Below are 8,192 nucleotides of genomic sequence, written 5' to 3'. Positions count from 1 at the left end.
GTTTCCTTCTTTCATTCGGTTCAACAACTGTTAAACACAATATTTATCATTCAATGGAACGTAAGTATGCTTTAGATGCTCCATTTCTGCTCCGTTCATGCAATAAATAGCCTGAAGCAGCTTGACTGCTCCGGTAATGCCCTCAGTAAGATTCCGAGAGCCACGGAAAAACTACAGAAAATTAAAAACTACTTCATGTAGCATTACTGGGGCACGAGTCCTAAGGAGAGATCACACATCAGCTTCTCAAAAAAAGTGTCAGTGAGAACGAACGAAGCGAGAAGCGCAGTCCCTGTCAAAGGCGGTAGTGCAAGTGTGTGAAGGAGAGATGCAAGGCACAAACCACTGTTGCAAGGTCTCGCATTAATTCGTGCTTGTAGTAATTTAATGTGTATGTATGTTGAAATGCCAGGCAATCGCTAGAGCAAATCACGATTCATTCGATTTCTTAGCGTTTTCAAATGCTTACTTGTCCGAAAATCAGTGATTCACGACTCCAAAACCCATGGTTCAAGATCAAACTGAGGGAATCGTTTAACCCTACTACTTAACCTTCTCCTTTTTGTTGATCTCCTTCGCTCCTGGATCCCATAACTCTCTGCAAATGTTTGCAAAAGAAACCCTCTGCTAACCAAAGATAAGACCTCATCGAACTGTCATTTAAGTTGGATACTCACCTGTCCAATTGCTTCAGTCATTCCAACCCACTGCTTATCTGTCCATAAACCTGCTCATCTTAAACTAACCTTTGTTGTCCTCCTCCAGCGTAATCTGTGACCGAGGGACGGACCTTAACAGATACGTCCCAGGATCCCCAACCTCCGACTCACAGGATGTCCTCAAGGAGATGGTCATTGCCCTTCGAGAACACTCGTCTGCCAGCCACCAACTCCGTCAAACTAGTCGTCTGTCATTCCCTTGGCCATGCCGGCTTCCTATGAGGGGAATGCAGCTGAGTGTGGTGGCTTTATTCCTCAAGAAAAACAAATGGCGCTGTATATCAAAAATCCGCCGGCAGAAAGTAACACCAGAGCGTCAGAGCAGTAACATGGGTGAAGCAATATGGAATGCACAATAGCCTTCTAATTAATTATTATGAAGCCTTTACCTAGCCATTTCAAGGAAAGTGTTTTTTTGGCTTGTGGCTACTGGAGATCTTCAGGGTCCTGACCAATTACTGTGTCTTGCGTTCTCTGTCGCCACGTCCCATCAACGACTAACACTCTATAATTTCGAAAGCTGGTAAGCATCCAGCGGATGGGATGAGGCAGCTCTTTTCAGAGCTTAATCGACAGGGATTGGATACACGAATCCACACTTAGATGGCGATTTAGATGAAAAATGTTGGATTGGAAAAACTTCATGTTCACGGACCCGATCGTAGATTGGCACACCGCTTATCAGCCTGCCACACCCCTGAAGCCACCCACCAGCCTGCAGCACCCACAGCCAGTTCCCCAGTAACAGAACCCATGCAGGTGGACTCCACACAGGCTTTCATAGACAGGGGAACAGCTTATATCCTTTTAATGAATCAACAGCCTATTGGGACAATCTTCAATGTTTTACACTAAACAATAGTTTCTGGATTGAACAATGTTTCAAGTTTACACCACCAAAAAAAAAAAAACAGCAACAACAACAACAAAAACTTTTTTATAAGAGAAGTCACAGGACAGTTTGGTGACAGGCGGATCCAGTTTATGGCCCTCCTTCAGACAGAGGGAGAACGGACGGAATTGAGTTTAGAGTGTATCACTCTTAATTCTGCAACTGCCTGCTGTTGCGTCTGATTGCTTTTAAATGTAAAAGTTGTCCCTAAAACCCCTTGCCAGACGATCTGGTTTTCTTCGTAATAATAGCATAACGAAATAGATTTGGTAAACAATCCAGTGTATCTGCCCCTTCTGCTTTGGAAAGCATCAAATGATTTTACCATGCGAGGGAAGAGGCAAAGTAGCCAATCACAGACATTTTTTTTTTTTTTAGATATATCTGATTTATTTTTGAATTTCAAAACACAAAGACAGACAGAGAGTAATAAACATAACAAAGATTAAAAGGAAAGGAAAAACACAACAACTATGGAATAAGTGAAAAAAAAATAGCTTAATTACAAATGTGTGCTATTAACATGGCAATACACGGTGCACAATCGAGATAAATGCATAATAATAGTACAGTGTACTGGTAGATGGATAATTAATCAAGAGAGACTGTATCCAGCCTGCAGAGTTCTAACATGCTCAAGGAAGGGTAACCAAATTTTTGTAGAATTTGGACTATGGGGCCCACGGAGACTGTTTAATTTTTTTCTAATTTAATCAAAAAAAATAACGCATCATTTAACCCCCGAGTGTGAGAAGGGGCGTGAGGACCTGTTCCATGCACGTCAAAATACAACATCTTGTTATTAAAGTGAGGAAAAGCTCACCAGATACACATTAAATTAGATGACAATGAGTAATCAGGAGGCAAGACTTTTCAATAACCCAATTACGGAAAGGGAGAAAGTTTTACAGATGTGGTAGCTGAAAGAGAGTCAAACACCGATACTCCCAAAAAGGAGACAGAGCGGGACAAGTCCAGAACGTGGGCTGAAATTAGCTTGGTTCTAGATTACACGTTGTCACAACATGGATCAATATTTGGAACATACAGCCTAATTTTTACTTTTGGACCATTGTACTCTGTAAACAACTTAAACTGTAAACTCCATGGCGGCACAAACAGATGAATTATGAACACGCTTTTAAAAACGAACTGCCATGTCTCTCGCATCTATCCGATGTTAAAATCCTAGTCCAGGGAATCCGAAGAACCAATCAGACGCCAGGGGGTGACATGCAAATAGAAGTATTTGTACAATTGTAGAGATAGCTCCTCTTTGATCAAGGATTTTGCATTGAACATACTATGATCGGAGGGAGGGTGACTCCATGGGAACCCGTGAAAATGCTTATTGACAAAGCCGCAAAAGCCATTATCATGAGAGAGGAGGAAGAGGGGGTTGAGGTCACTGGGCATAAAAGAGGTGTTGCTGTAAAGTTAAAATCAAACCTAAATTAACACGCAGGTGTCTCATTTCATAAACCTGTGCCTAATTATGCACACATTGTGTTAGCATTTTTCACGCACATAGCGGGATTATAAAAAAATAAAACAAAAACTTGGCGTAAATACTACGCACTTACAGACTTCTAGACCAGCTTGGTCGCCGTTATTTTGCCAAGAAGACATGTTCCTGGATCAACATACTTTGATGATCCTGGCTCAACATTATTTCCAAAAAATTTAGACTTAACCTACCTCTAAACCTAACCCACTCATAATTATTTATAAAATTATTGGGAAATAATAGCTGATTAACAAGGGTGTATAAGCACCTAACTCTGATTGTAAGCCTAAAACAGATATTTTCTGAACAGTTATATCTCTTTTCTGGTTGGTTGATTGGAATGTTGTTCCAGGATCAACAAGGATGTTGATCCAGGAACATGTTGTACTTGGTGAAATCACCTCACCCCATGCACTCTTTTTCTTGGCATGAGAAAAGTAATGACGTAAGCAAATGATTTTAAAATCTGTTTTCATTTCGATATTACACATTTACATTAAATATTCTACTCTCATTAAATGGAAGATAAGCCACCTGAAAATACATAAAGTCATCACGCAAAAGTTAAACAATTATATGGATTTAGACATATTTAGTGGAATGCGCTTGATCACTTTCCTGTGGCTGCTGTTGTAATGACAACGAGGAGTGCTATCGGCACGCTTATTCATCTTTAAACTAAACTGGCAGTGATCTCATGCGTATTCTAAAATATTTTTAGTGAGAACAATGAGCAATGATGACTACTTACTTCGTATAATGCAGACACTGCTTGGATTCAGTGGTAGTAGACGGTCCATTGTTGGTTTGAATACGGTCAGATGATAAATGCTTACTGTACAACCCGCACTGCACGTGGTGTTGATGCCATGGAAGGGCACTCAACAACATTAGAAAATAATGAAAAAAAATTATGAGAGCCAAGTCTATCTAAAATATTATCTGAGAACTATTTTAAACAAACCGTTTTTTTGTCATTTGATTTTATGGTTTTAGTTTTATATTATTTTAGGTTTCAACATAGTATACTAGGGGCGGGTTCCGAATACATTTTTTTTGAGCTTCGGAAGCTTCGGTAGTCATCACACCAATAGTTTGAAGCTTCGGAGGAGGTGCCTGAACATATTCTTCTCTTCTAACTCCCGGTGGTCTATCACTGGACGCTAAGGCGGCGGGATCAAATTAAAATATAACCTATTATGCTGTCTACACTGAATGCGGCATGTTCGGCAGACTGGAACCATAATGTCCCGAATCAGTAAACTGCTGCTCTTTAGCTGTCGCTCTATTTATGACATAGCCTACTGACACATCTATGTTTCAAATTGATTTTCAAACGGTCGCTTTGTGGCGCGTCCAGTGTTAGACAGACTTTAGCTGTTGCGTGCGGGGCGACTACAACTGTCGGCGTCCGGTACATACATGATAGTACTAAAGGCGTGGTAATATAGTCTGTCGCTGTCTGTATTGCAATTTGTTTATGTCAAGGAAGAACGCGTTCATCTATATCGACTTCATGCGTGTATCGTGTGTGGCTTACAGGACCAAAAAGGCGTGCATGCGGCATATTGGTGGGGGCGAATATGACACGCAAATCGCCGTTCAGAACTGAATAAACTTTTTAATAAACAACAGTCAACAGAGTTTATTACGCGAGCAGGGCTTAATATGTTCGGCGAGAAAGAAACACTGCACTAGTGATAGCCGAAACCCGTCTGTTAAGTAGCAATACTTTTAATCTAAGGTCTAGGGTTTTGGTGCCTGGAGAAGTTTTGACATCCCTGCCTGACTTTTGTGCTTTTTTCAGTTGCTTATAATGATATCAAATGGCGTAAAGATCTAATAACACTGTAATCGAGCAAACTGGCTACAATAATAGCGTAAATAGGCATGTAGATATCATGATTGTGTTTTGAGAGAAACAATGTTGATGGGCATGGTTACTAAAAGTCTAACTAGTAAAATGTTTACTAAGGTTATTGAAACGTAGAGAATACTAATAAAAAAGACTTACTCATGTTTATCTCGGCTGGGTCAAGCGTCGGCGTGCATTCCCTTCGTTCTAGAGGTAACTCAAAATCTTCTTCCTCTCAGTGTGTCTTATTGAGGGAGACTTATTTCTTATAACTATCAGCAGTGCGTAGGCGGAAGTATTTTACTTTTAAAAAATGGGAAAGTACATCTCGTTGTTGTCCTTTCTTCTTTATTTTTTCCCTTTTTTTCTCCACACTTGCTGCTTTGTTTGCTTGATGAGGGCGCGGTTACCTGGCAATGAGTTTTCTAAGTGGATGATTCATAATCTCAATAGTCGAGGCTCGGCGTGTGGGCGTGGTGTCAGTGAATAATGAATATACTGAAAGGCGAGGACGTGAAAGACGGAACATTTTGCTTATGTTACCTATGGATTAACTTTATCGGGCAGAATATATTTTTGTTGGTACCCCAAAAAAAAACAAAAAAACCCCCCGCCAAAAACCCCCAGCAACGAACCCCCCCCCCCAACCCCCCCACCAACACCCCCCCCCCCACCCCCCCCCCCCCCCCAGCACTTGTTTAATAGACATTCAGCTTCTATAGATGATATCTCTCATGTCTCTGTGTGGAGTATTAACTGATTCACAGTGCATTTTTAATGACGCGAATGAAGGATTCACTCGCAGACCAAGGCTGTAGACAGCGGCACCTTGTTGTTGTCTTTCTTTTATAAATGCACAAAGTTTTGGTGTTATTATGTGTGGATACAAATAAAAGTAGACGGCCTGTTTACAAGATTTGATTGATATATTGCATCTTTATCGTCGACAATACCAAAACTTAAATTGTCAATTAAGTTCTTTTTCGGGGTTATCAGTAAGAAAATTGCATTCAAGAACAGGCCGATACCACTTGTGCATCGCCTCCCTAGGGTTAACCCTCTTTAGGCTCTAGGGGTGTTGGGGGCCTGTAGACGGTTGGACATGCCTGACTTTTCTCTTGCTTTTTGGCGTTTCTTCTAAGCATATACATGGGCTTAAAGTCTGAAAAACAATGTATTCAGTTACAAATTGGGTGGGGGGGGGGCTACAATAATATGGTATAGCAGGTAGGTTACGATGATTTTGTTTTTGAGTAAAACAACGTCTATTGCGTGGTTAGTGAAAAAATAAAATTTTGAAAGCAGCTAAAAACAAGGTAATTTAAAAAAAATACCATAACCTTTGTTCAAAAGACTGTCAACCTGGCGCTTTTAGGCCTAGATATTTTGGGCTTTAAAATGATGTGGGAAATCATCTTGTTTACGCAGCTCATACATAAAGAAAACCTAGATTGATTTAAGATTTGCTAAGATCTAATTTTTTGATTTCAAAAGGGCCATATGCAAGTAGGCGTGCAACACTATCATGGAATATTATTGTGATTTACACCTAGAGGAAAACCAAGCGCCGCATAATCAGCTGCATGAAAAAAAAAAAAAATGACCTTCAGGCAGGTGTGTGATTGAGAGGGAAGAGTTACAAAGAACGAATGTGAGGAAAAATTGAATGTATACGTATTTTATGTTTGTAGTTTATTTATTTATATATTTATCCCGACAAAATAACGCTGAGTATGCACTTGCAAGTGGGCAGTTAAAACAGTTAATTAGGAACAAGCAAAGCTGGACTTCCAAAGCTGGAATGTGTAGCATCATTTACTTCAGTCACACAGCCTTGTCAGAAATCCCTTCTAATTTTCTGATTCTTTAGTCTCACAAAACTAATATAAAAAAAAAAATTATGTTATTATTATTAATGTTGAAAATAAAAAGAGCTTGAGAATAGTTTTTTGAAAGAAGTTTTTTTTTTTATTTGGCTAAATTGAAAGATACAAGAAATGTGTTGTAACATTTATCTTATTAATCATTTGATTTATCATCGTGATGTGCTAAAAATAAGTTTAAATTTTCTATATATACTGGACTGCCAAGGCTTTTGAATGGTATCGTGTAATATTGGTACATCTTAGCGTAGACTGGATGGCTGACAATTTATCTTTGATCATCAGGAATACATTAAAACTGAATAAGAAAGCTGCAGTATTTTAAATAGTAAAAATATTGAACCACTATACTGGCTTGTAGCAAACTGGTATTGGGTATTGTTAACATATAGAAATGAACCTCACATAACTAGCATTTCTGCAAAGTGTATTACTGTTTTATTGCGCTCTTAAATACAATCGAAATGATAAACTCACATTATTGGTACATTATTGTGACGAGTCACATGATACTAGTTAGAACTTGAGGATGATGTGAAATGAAACTCTCATAATGTTTCATTGCTGGATAATACGTTTAGTCAGGAATAAGAGTTTGGAAATAGTTCTAGACTAGTAAACATGTGTATCACTTTATGTGAAACCCTAATACAAGTATATTAGCTGTATAACAAAAAAAGATATACTGCGTGTTATTTGGATCTATGATGTATAGATGTCGACACAGGCTCGAACTTCTTTCTTTTTTCTGAGGAAATCCACGATAATCAAATCCTGAGGTAATCCTCAGCGCAATGCTTCTTGGGGTGAATTATGTTGCTTATTCCTCTCAGCGCGAGAAGCAAACAGTAAAAGAACATAAAAGAAAAACGGGGGGAACCGTCTCGCTGGCTTTGTTTGGCTGTATGGGCGTTTACCAGCTTGAGGGCTTCAAGTGGGAACATTAAAATATCAATACCGCGTTCAGGCGCTGTGCGGCGTGGCTCGCATTAGATATAATGAAGGTGAGAATGGAGCAGTGATGGACTCAAGTCATTGTTTTCATATGGATTGCTTTAATCACAGAATATTGGTTTTGGTTATTACTTAGTTTAAACGTAGACATTGCAAGCTTTCTATAGATATATCTCTCATGTCTCTTTGAAAGTTGGAGGTGTATTTGTCTGAGTGTACAGTTCATTGTGAAATGCACGCCATTCTAATGTCAAGCATCAGACCGCAGACCAGGGAAGACTTAGAGGCGTGCTACGAGCCGTGGGCCCCTGGGCTTGAGGTTATGTTTTGGACCCTATTACGCTACTGTAGCACTCGCAATGGCCGCTCAAAGGAAAATTTA

The sequence above is a fragment of the Cyprinus carpio genome, chromosome B3 (genome assembly GCF_018340385.1).
Source record: "Cyprinus carpio isolate SPL01 chromosome B3, ASM1834038v1, whole genome shotgun sequence".
In the NCBI taxonomy this organism is placed as follows: domain Eukaryota; kingdom Metazoa; phylum Chordata; class Actinopteri; order Cypriniformes; family Cyprinidae; genus Cyprinus; species Cyprinus carpio.
The sequence above is the reverse complement of the archived record's forward strand: the minus strand, read 5'-3'. Positions refer to the sequence as shown.